Source organism: Plectropomus leopardus, chromosome 1 (genome assembly GCF_008729295.1).
Source record: "Plectropomus leopardus isolate mb chromosome 1, YSFRI_Pleo_2.0, whole genome shotgun sequence".
NCBI classification, from domain to species: domain Eukaryota; kingdom Metazoa; phylum Chordata; class Actinopteri; order Perciformes; family Serranidae; genus Plectropomus; species Plectropomus leopardus.
Window position 1 is genome coordinate 10,863,472 of NC_056463.1, and position 11,279 is coordinate 10,874,750.

At 38.1% G+C, this 11,279-nt stretch overlaps 1 long non-coding RNA gene across 1 annotated transcript; it reads right to left on the reverse strand.

Annotated features, from left to right (window-relative positions):
* Positions 1-2,703: 2,703 nt before the first annotated feature.
* LOC121947011 lies at positions 2,704-10,199 on the reverse strand. The gene is made up of 4 exons (XR_006106054.1): positions 10,076-10,199; positions 9,266-9,391; positions 3,972-4,041; positions 2,704-3,002 (listed from the first exon to the last, which is right to left on the reverse strand). It is a non-coding gene; the product is annotated as an uncharacterized LOC121947011 (long non-coding RNA).
* Between the last annotated feature and the right edge of the window lie 1,080 nt (positions 10,200-11,279).

Consider the following 11,279-nt stretch of genomic DNA (forward strand, 5'->3'; position numbering starts at 1 on the left):
TTTTGGCTGATTTTACTACATGTTTTATTGTTATGGCATGTCTCAGCACGCTATTTAATGCTGTTTTGAGGTTTTTCAGCGGTTTTTTGGGACACGTCAAATTTTGACATTTTTGCCATACTATAGCCTTGCTTTTTTGGTCATTTTTCGACATGCTATGTTATGGTGATTTTGCCATATTTGCACGTTTAATGCTATGGCGTGTGTCAGCAGATGTTTTTTATGCTGTTTTGAGATGTTTTCAGCTGTTTTTGGGACATGTCAAATTTTTATATTTTTGCCATACTATAGCCTTGCTCTTTCGGTCATTTTTTTCGACATGATCTCTTTTATCGTGTTTCTTGCCATATTTGCATGTTTTTAATGCTATGGCGTGTCTCAGCATGCTATTTTATGCTGTTTTGAGGTGTTTTTAACTGTTTTTGCGACGTGTCACATTTTGACATTTTTGCCATACTATAGCCTTGCTTTTTTGGTCTTTTTTCGACATGCTCTTTTATGGTGTTTTTGGCAGTTTTGGCATGTTTTAATGTTATGGCATGTCTCAGCACGCTATTTTAATGCTGTTTTGAGGTATTTTCAGTGGTTTTTGGGACACGTCAAAAATTTTGACATTTTTGCCATACTATAGCCTTGCTTTTTTTTTGGTCATTTTTTTCGACATGCTATGTTATGGTGATTTTTGCCATTTGCACGTTTAATGCTAATGGAGTGTCAGCAGACGTCTTTTATGCTATTTTGAGATGTTTTCAGCTGTTTTTGGGACATGTCAAATTTTGATATTTTTGCCATACTATAGCCTTGCTCTTTCGGGGCCATTTTTTTCGACATGCTAAATCTTGTCTTGTGTCTGGTGTTTTTGCGAGTTTTTACACGTTTTAATTCTATGGCATGTCTCAGCACGCTATTTTATGCTGTTTTGAGGTGCTTTTAAATGTTTTTGCGACGTGTCACATTTTGACATTTTTGCCATACTATAGCCTTGCTTTTTAGGACATTTTTTCGACATGCTATATTTGGTGTTTTTGGCAGTTTTTACACGTTTTTAATGCTATGGCATGTCTCAAGCACGCTATTTTATGCTGTTTTGAGGTGTTTTCAGTTGTTTTGTGTGACGTGTCACATTTTGACATTTTTGCCATACTATAGCCTTGCTTTTTTTTGGTCCATTTTTTCGGCATGCTATATCATGGTGTGTTTTTTTGCCACATTTTGCACGTTTAAATGCTATGGGCGTGTCCCTCAGCACACGCTATTTTCTGCTGTTTTGAGTTGTTTTCAGCTTGTTTTTGGGACATGTCAAATTTTGACACATTTTTGCCATACTATAGCTTGCTTTTTTGGTCATTTTTTTCGACAGTACTCATCTAGGGATGAGTACGGTGTGTCAAAATGTGACACGTCGCATTAACAGTTAAAAACACCTCATCATGCTATTTAATGCTGTTTTGAGGTGTTTTTAACTGTTTTTGCGACGTGTCACATTTTGACATTTTTGCCATACTATAGCCTTGCTTTTTTGGTCATTTTTTCGACATGCTCTTTTATAGTGTTTCTTGCCATATTTGCATGTTTTAATGCTATGGCGTGTCTCATCATGCTATTTAATGCTGTTTTGAGGTGTTTTTAACTGTTTTTGCGACGTGTCACATTTTGACATTTTTGCCATACTATAGCCTTGCTTTTTTGGTCATTTTTTCGCTATGCTTTATTATGGTGTTTTGGGTAATTTTTGGACGTTTTAATGCTATGGCGTGTCTCAGCTAGCTATTTAATGCTATTTTGAGGTGCTTTTAGCTTGTTTTGGTCCCAAACCAGCTCAAAATACCTCAAAACAGCATAAAATAGTGTGCTGAGACACGCCTACATTAAAACGTGTAAAAACAGCTAAAAACACCACAATAGAGCATGTAAAAAAAAAAATGACCAAAAAAGCAAGGCTATATACTATAGCAAAAAAGAAACAAAAAACATGCAAAAATATCCCAAAACACATTAATGTAGCATGTCGAAAAAATGTGCAAAAAAGCAAGGCTATAGTATGGTAAAAATGTCAAAACACCTCAAAACAGCATAAAATAGTGTGCTGCGACACGCCATAGCATTAAAATGTGCAAAATGGCCCAAAACACCATAATAAAGCATGTTGAAAAATGAACAAAAAAGCAAGGCTATAGTATGGCAAAAATGTCAAAATTTGACGAATCCCAAAAATAGCTGAAAAAAAATCAAAATGGCATAAAATAGCATGCTGAGACACGCCATAGCATTTACACATGCAAAAACAGCCCAAAACACCATGAAAGAGCATGTCGAAAAAATTCCCAAAAAAGCAAGGCTATAGCATGGCAAAAATGTCAAAATCTGACATGTCCCAAAAACAGCTAGGATACCTCAAAATAGTATTAAAATAGCCTGCTGAGACACGCCATAGCATTAAAAGGTGTAAATAAGGCCAAAAGCACCATAATATGGCATGTTGAAAAAATGACCAAAAAAGCAAGGCTATAGTATGGCAAAAATGTCAAAATCTGACATGTTCCAAAAACAGCTGAAAACAACTCAAAACAGCATAAAATAGCGTGCTGAGACACGCCATAGCAATAAAATGTGCAAATATTGCCTTGCTTTTTTGCTCATTTTTTTGACATGCTATGTTATGGTGTTTTTGAGCATATTTGCATGTTTTAATGTTATGGCGTGTCTCAGCACAGTATTTTATGCTATTTTGAAGTGTTTGTAGATGTCAAATGATTCCTTAACTAAGAAGTAAGTAAAATAAGTCAAACAAATTGCACAAATAAGAGTAATCTATAGTCAGTACTGTAGTGAATGGATGGGTAAAAATGTGCAGTAGGGGTGCTGAAAAAAAAAAAAAAAAGAAAGAGGGCTGCCAGCCAAAGATTGCATGCTGCTGCTCTTGTACACATACACACGTACATGTACATGGGGCACACTGGGCTCGGGTGTCCCTAAGGACACTGATTTGACACATCAGGTTGCTGGAATGAGAAAACACCAGTGATCAGCAGTAGCAGAGGAACCAAGCAGAGTAAGAGGAAACTAGCACAGGGTCCATCACACATACTACACAAGCATTTTTTTGTGATTGTTTTGTGACATTTGTAGACAATGACTCTCCTATGACTTTTGGCACATTAAACAATGGCAATTTTACATAAAATATTAAGATTTCTTTTTTTTTTTACTTTTGATGACATGCTAGACAATGACATTTTTGAATACTGAGGGGGACCTACACCACCATTTTTCTGCATAGCTGCAGCTACTACCTGCTGAATACCCAACAGACACAGTTAGTGACTAGCTGGTGAGCTAGTCACTAACATAAAATAACACATAAAATGCACATTTTAACAAGTTTGATTAAAAGAATAATAATAAATAATAAAATAGAATGTGCCATCTATTCATTATTTTATATATGATGTGCTCTATATAGCCGTCCCTAGACTCCCCTCACAATTTAATTGGCAAAATCTATGCGGTTATTATTAGCACCTGTGGCCGAAATAGGTAAATATGATCAACTTTTCTCTGCCTTTTGCGCAATTTCTATAAATAACATTTGAAATAAAAAATACAGACATTTTTTGGAAAAGCCAGGGATTAGCAGCACTGTAATTTTTTAATTTAACAAAGTTATATGAAATGTGAAAATGGTCAAAATGACGTTAACAGCTGTTCTAGTGTTAAAAATCATAGAAGGTCAAATGTTGTGATCACAACTTGGTAACAAGACAACTGACTGTAAATCTGCTTATCTTCCCCACCATGCTACTTGCCCCCACAGATTGTTTGTTCTTTAACACATGTACACAGTATTCCCTTGAGAGCCGTATTGATAATGAGTGAATTATCATGGTTAAAATAAAATAAATTGAGTTGTTCCAACATAACATATAATCTTTGCGGGCTTCTATGGTTCTGTTCTAATAATACAAACATACCTGGGATCACTGTACTTCACTCACACACTTATGAGAGAGTGGCCTCAGGTCTGCAGGTGTCTGAGCTGACCTGAAAAGACAGAAAAAGAGAAAAATAGACCTATCAGTTGAGCACATTTTCCACATGTAGGCCAGTTTTACAGGCACCGCTCATAAGAGAGCCTGCACACAATCCACCACAATAACAATTCCTTGTGTTTTTCCAAAACAAAGTTGACCTTTTTTCAGGGCGTGGACATTTCCAGTGTCATGCAGGCATTTCAGACTTAGACAGAAGTATAACTGATGTATGTCTATCTAAATCCCCCCCGCCTCATCAGATAAAGTACAGCACTGTGTGTTCTCAGAAACGTAGCAGAATGTATTTTCCCACAGACGTCCCCGGAGACACCACAGCTATAATTAGAAATCCAGTTTCACACGACAAGTCTTATATTCACTCCAGTGTGATTTGCCTTTTTTATTTGTATACATTATTTGTATTTTTCTCTACTCATGAATTAGTGAAGATCCTGGCAACAGAGCACAGGAGCTAAGAGGTGAAGACAAATTGTTCCTCAGTATAAAACAAGTTTTTGTGTGTGTGTGACATCTGCATGTGTGTGTTCATGGTACTACACTTTGCATAGCTCAGGAAACTGAACAGCATCAGCACTTAAAGTGTGCTGCAAAAAAACTTCAGTGACTCGATGTTCTTGCTGATTCTTCAAAATTTATTTTGAATATATGAAGGAGGCAAACAAGTACTTGTGCTGCCTGATGCATTTAACAAGCGGTTGCAGAAAGAATTCACTCACTCATTTTGAGGCCAAAGTAAGACTGAGCGAGACAAGACGTCATTATAATTAGTCCCTGTGGCTATTAGTCAGACTAACTCGTGACCTTTCACAGGTTATAAGCAGCATTAGAGGATATGAGAAAGTGTCAGCACTGATGTTTCACTTCCACTAACATCTTTACATTATTTATATTATCAGTGGTGAAACAAGCATTCAGTTACTCAAGCACTTGAATACAGTTTTGAGATACTTGTACTTTACTACAGTTTGATGCTACTGTACTTCTGTACTTTTGACTGGTAGTTACTTTTTACTTTGTTTCGTACACAACATTTAATCTCTATATGAAATAGGATGCATTGTTGTTAGGAATATTTATGTAGATTTTTTCTTTATTTTTTTATTTTGTGACCTATATCGTACTCTTGAAAACTATTATTAACCACTATTTGACAAGTGGGGAAAGGGAGTGGTTTTTGTTTTTTTATTGTTTTATTTATTGTATAAAACGGTTCCAGTCTTATTTTACTGTAGACCTGCATGCAGCCTCTTTTCTCTCGCTCGCTCTCTGTTTATTATGACCTTACTGCTGCAGGAGTGTGAGCTCCACGCTAGAGATATTGAGAATTAGCCTGCCCCCCCTATTTAACAACTCTGTATCGGATGTTAGTTGATGCTGCCTTTGTGTTAGCTCATGCTAACCGCTCAGATGTTCAACTGGCCATTCTGGCAGCAAGTTTGTTTATGCTCTCCACCACTGAAGAGATTTAACGTTAGTATCCAATGAGTGAGTGGGGGGGGGGGGGTTCACCTATAGGTGCTCCTCTGCCTTTGGGTATCAGCTTGTTGAGGAGTGAGTGAGGAGGAGTAATGACATGCAGCAAAAGACCATGGGTCAGATTTGAACAAAAACTGCTGCCAAGGACTCTGCCTATATGGGGCACACACTCTACCCAGTCAGCTATAGGCCGCCCCACTAATATAAATTTATAACTGTTTATCTGATAGTACTAGTCGGTCAAAATTCTTACTGTTTTTATTATTCTTATGGTTAAACAATTAGTTCTTTACATCCCTAGTTTAGAATAAACACCCAAGCAGTGTATACAAAAACAAAAGACTGACAAGTGACAAGTTACAATTTAAAGTGATGCATTTAAGATATCACATTGAGTTTAACATTACCATGCACATGCAAATCCCATCCCTTACAAAGAAAAGAAAAAACATCTCAGATTTATTTTAAGAAAATGATTTGAGTTGGGTTGCACTGCAAAATATCGCCTACATGTGTATTAGTTGAGACTCCTACATGAAATAAAATCATCACCTTTGTGTTTTTTTATCCATTGTGTGGGTTACACGAACTGGCCACTTCACAGCAAAGCCCACCCAGGAACAGCGGATCTGTTTTCTGTGGGTAAATGAGTTCTTATATTAGAAGGCGCAGAAAGCTCAAAGGGCGAGCTGAAGGAGAGAAGATGGCCTTTGATATTAATGGATTAACATATTTTGAGCTTGAAAGAGGATTTGATTTATGCAAGAGAGCTTCCAGAGCCCTCGAGGTAATTGTGTGATTCTTCCACCCCCGATGACAGAAGGCAGGGTATTGTCACGACGCACCGGTGCTGCAGCACAGACAGCAGATTCACAATGGAAAAACACTTTACCAAAGACTGCTGTTGAGAGGCTGTTATTGTCTGTTCGTCTACTTGTTTAGTGCTACTCGTGCAGGACAGAAATGAAAAGTCTTAAAGTCTTAAAATGGTATTTTCCTTATGGTTAAAAATACTTCTTGCTGCAATGGATGATTCATTTTTCAGGAGGTTTCAGGTAAAATCCCACGTAAACTTTGGATTAATGAATAATACAAAATAAACCTGTGGACTTCAGGGACTTGTACTATTTTTTTTTTCATTTTGATCATAATCAAACAAAACAGTGCCAAGAAATGCTTCTTGTTGTTGTGTCTTCGTTGACAAATATATCTGCATTTCACAGCCAAACAGCTTGGAATATCACAATTATGCTGAAGTCCAAAAAACAAAGCTTACAACAGATATTTCTGTTCCCATATGGTGAATTTTGGATCTAATCTCAAGAAGCAAAAATGTGTTTTGTCAAAACACAGAATGTTGGCTGAATAATTTGGCTGAAATTGTCCAGACTTTATCGGTTGAACTGATCTCCCCCTGATGAAAAGAGCTCTGTGAAACAAAAACAGCACTGTCACTGGCTAAAATGCACCCAGAACAAGGAAATTCAAACCCACAATTTAACATGTGCAGCTCTTGTCCAACCTGTACCACCTACTAGTAAGATAAGCAGGAGCAGCAGCAGTTGAGACCAGCAAATGTGGACATAATGATGTGTGCCATCTACAGGCAAGCGAGTTAGTAGCTTTTAAAATAGTGTTAATAAAGAGAGTATGTGGTGGAGTGCAGTTATTTTTGCCAATTGTGCATGTAAGTGTTTGGAGATGTATTTGTTAAACTTTAAACCTGCAAATGTTTTTCTGTCATTTTGTTTTAATTCCACTGAAAACATCCTTGTTAATGGACAGAAGGCGGGGCCCTGAGTGGATATCCACATGTCACATTGCTCGGTGGTTTATTATAGGGATTATAAATTGAGGAATCTAGCTCTCAATGAATGATTTACTAATGTTCATTCCTGCAGATTTTATGGTTTACTATCTATTTAAAGTGAAATGCATTTTTAAATGACTTGTAACTGTGGACTTGATGGTCTATCACTATGTGGAAAACCTCATTAGTATTTACTAATTTCTAGGGGCATCTCTAGGATTTGAGAAAATTGAGAGCTTAGCATAGACCTCTGTTGATTTTGATGAACAAGCTCTGCTTTGATGCTTTAATGTGTATGCACTGTGATGCCTTAATAACCATTAAATATTAAAATATATATATTTAACAGAGATTTGGAGCTATTTATTAAACATGCAGGGCTGAAGCCTCAGACGCCCTGGTCTAACAACCATGAAGGGTTCAAGTCGTGGAGGCTATAAATTTATTTGCCTGTTGGAGATGACATCATCACATCTCGTCTTAATTTTCAGGTTTAAAGTAAAGTTTTTTCTTTATGTGCAGGTGATGCAAGCTGACTCACGTAGAGCTGATCTGACAGATCATGTCAGGTAAACTTCATTGTCCCACAAGGGCTTATTAATGTCGTCATACACATTTCATTCAGGAACACAAAGGTACACTGCATCTGCACTATCAAACACACACCAACCCATCATTTAAAATGTACAATATAGATATTATACAATCTAAAAGTTTATTATTCGCAAAAAAAAATAAGACTTAGTAGGTGCACATGTTGTGTTTCATTTATAGTCAAAGTGCTGTAGGCACAAATAATTTGCATTCCCTTGTAATGTTCTGCAGGATTCTGCTGTTCGACCTGCTTCTTTAGGTGGAGACAATGGGTGGAGTCATTGCAGACACCTGATGAACTCAGATGACCCTACTCACTGTTTATTATCTGGATCATCCTCTGCAGTTTGGCATGATCTTAAACATGCATATTTCCGAAGGTGCAGGTAAGGCCAAAGAACAGAACGATCTGTAGAACATCTGGAGGATACTGCGGCCTCCTCTGAACTCTGAAGTTATTTCATTTCCGAAGAACGAACAGCTTGTCTAGTAGTTTAGAGTTTGACTTAATCTCTGCGCTTTACTTGAAATTTAGGTGGTCATCAAATTTAACTCCAAGTTATTTGTAAATTGAGACCCACTAAATTAAATCACAATTAATCTTGGAGAAGGAGTCAATTGTTTTTTTTTTTTGTTTATTTATTTATTTTTTTCCTTTTTTCTTCTGAAATCTATGGCCGTTTTTTTTGTTTTCTTTACATTAACCTTAAAGAATTTTTCTGAACAGCACTGAATAAATTGTCAAATTTCAGGAACCCTACCAATGCTGTGTCATCTCCTTCTTTGACACAGCAGTGGAAGAGTTCCTAGTACCTACAAATCCTAATCTGACACTCCCCCTTGTGGAGGATCTGCAGACTGGCAAATATGAACGAATGGTATTGTTTAACCCTTTGAAACCTGAGCAAATTGGCTTGATTTCTTTAAAAAATAAAAATAAAAATAAAAAATAAAAAAAGCGGAAGAAGGCAATGAGCAACAAAAGAAGAAAGAACACAAAAATTAGGAAAAGAAAAAGTGAAAAGTATACCAAAATTCGTAAAATAAATAAATCAAACAAAATTTTAAAAAAGGAAATGACTAGGAAAAAGTGCTTAAAAAATTATAATTTTCTTAAATAATTTCAAATATCTTATCATCATCTTCACAAATATAGTTGTTTTCCTGAGCTATTAATTTTCAGAATCTACTAATTTCCTGCAATTTGTGGAACATTTCTTTCCAAGTTCCTCATTGCTTTTAGTTTTGAGAGACATCACTCCAATTAGCTGATGGTTCAAGGGTTTAATTCTTGTGAGAGGTATCCAAAAGTAGAACAAAAAAAGTGATGTACCTCCACTTCTTAGGTTGATAAGTCTGGGCCTCCATCGCCAGTGTTCATGTGCTGTTGATCCAGGCACTTTGCTTCCAGTAGCGCTGCTCACCGGCCAACAGATCAGGCTGTAGTTGCTCTGGGATGCTGTCAAGAAAGAGGCAAAACAGACCTTTGTGTATGGTATCAAAGACAACATTGCCTGAAATGTCTTTTTAAAGTTCTTGCCAGTTATGATTGCCAATTCAACAGAAACATGCAATTCAGTACAATTTGCAAAATAAGAAGACATGAATGTCAGGACAAAACAACTCACCCTCCCCTGCAGAAACCTGGGTACAGTGTCTGATTGCTTTTAGATGTTAATGTAAAAAATATCAACCCTGCATGATTCCTAAAATAATAACTTTATTATAAGTTCAATAAAGAATGTAAATTTACATTCAATAAACCACATTCTTTATTCAATAATGCTATTTTCAATGCAATCACCTTCACACTTACATTTGTACTCTGTGTGTTTGCAGTGGCTAAAACAATAATTTCAAGGCGCGTAGGTTACTGAAATAAAGTTTGAGAACTTCTGCCATCATTCAACAACTGGTTATTAAAAGAGTTGGCAGAAAGGTTTAAAAAATGAATGAATAAATGAAAAAAAAAAGAATGCTGTTGGATGTTGCTATATTCTGCCAATGGCTAAATGCTGCTGTACATGAGTTGTTTTTTCTATCAAAGCCTTAAAAATCTGCATCCATAAGGAATATGATATAAAGTCCATCAAGTGGAGTGTAAGAAGGATTGTTTAGTCCTCCGATAATGACAGATACTTACACTAAGAGGCAAATTGAGGACATACAGGGTTTCCCTTTGCAAACGGTTTGCTGCATGTCAGGTCAGACCCTGTAATCACACACAAGAGGACAAAACATGTCAAGAGAGCTGCTGTGCAGTTCAAGTGTTGTGTTTATAGGTTGCTAAGACACAGTGGATCCCTGGTGATTTACCTCAACAGCAGATTCTTATGATTGTTGACGCACATACATGCATGTACAGCACACACAGTTTGCGTCAGAAACCCTTTACGATAGGAAGAAACACAGTGCTCTGTGTTTGTTTGTCACGGCAGTCACATTTTCTGTGTGACTTATCTCGCGGCGTGTCGTAGTGGTTTCAGATCAGAGGTTGTGAGAGAAGATGTCACAGTTTTGAGATGACTTTTTCTTAGACCAAGCACAGAGGCTGAGATGAAGGCCAAGGCTCTGTCAGTGAGGGAGTGCGCCTGGATGTCAGAGGAGTGCCACCTAGCGGATGAGCTGCATGGAGACCCCCAGACGGACAGCCTGTGTTTACCAAACATCTTCAAGTCCAAAAAGGTGAAGCCACTCACCAGGATTCCGACTGGACCCATGTACCAGGTCTACCATACGGCCAAAGAGCTCCTGCTGGAGGTGCTAGATCGAGGAGCCGTTCGGGAGCTGATCCGGAGAGCTGCTGGTGTGAAGCCAGGAACAGCCCGTCCATCATACAACCAGAGCAGAGAGCAGAGTGCAGATCTCTCTGAGGAGGAGTACACCGAGGCGTTAACGTGGTTCTCTATAGTCCTGCAGAACGGCGTCTCTGTAGGTGAGAACTGCAGCTTCGGCTCTGAGCTGACCCTAAAATTGGACGGGTGGCAGGGCGTCCTGAAGAGAAACAGCTTCCAGACCAACCTGCTGTCTCTGACCAGACTGGAGGACGGAGACAAGCTGGAAGTCCTCTCTGCTTTCTGTAGCCACTTAATGAGGCGCTACCAGGCCTTATACACACCCGGACACAACCTGGCTGTGAAGAAATATCGACTTTCCTATCAACAAGGGCCTTGCTCGCTCCATCTTGCCCTCCTCTGTGACATGAGCTCCGGGTTCATCTGTAACATGTATCTGTACTGTCCCGCGCAGCTCCAGAGGCAGAGTAGGAAATCTGTGGTTGAGCAGGTGGTCGGACACCTGCTGAGACCTTTCTGCAGCCACAGACCCCTGGTGCAGCTGGACAGCTC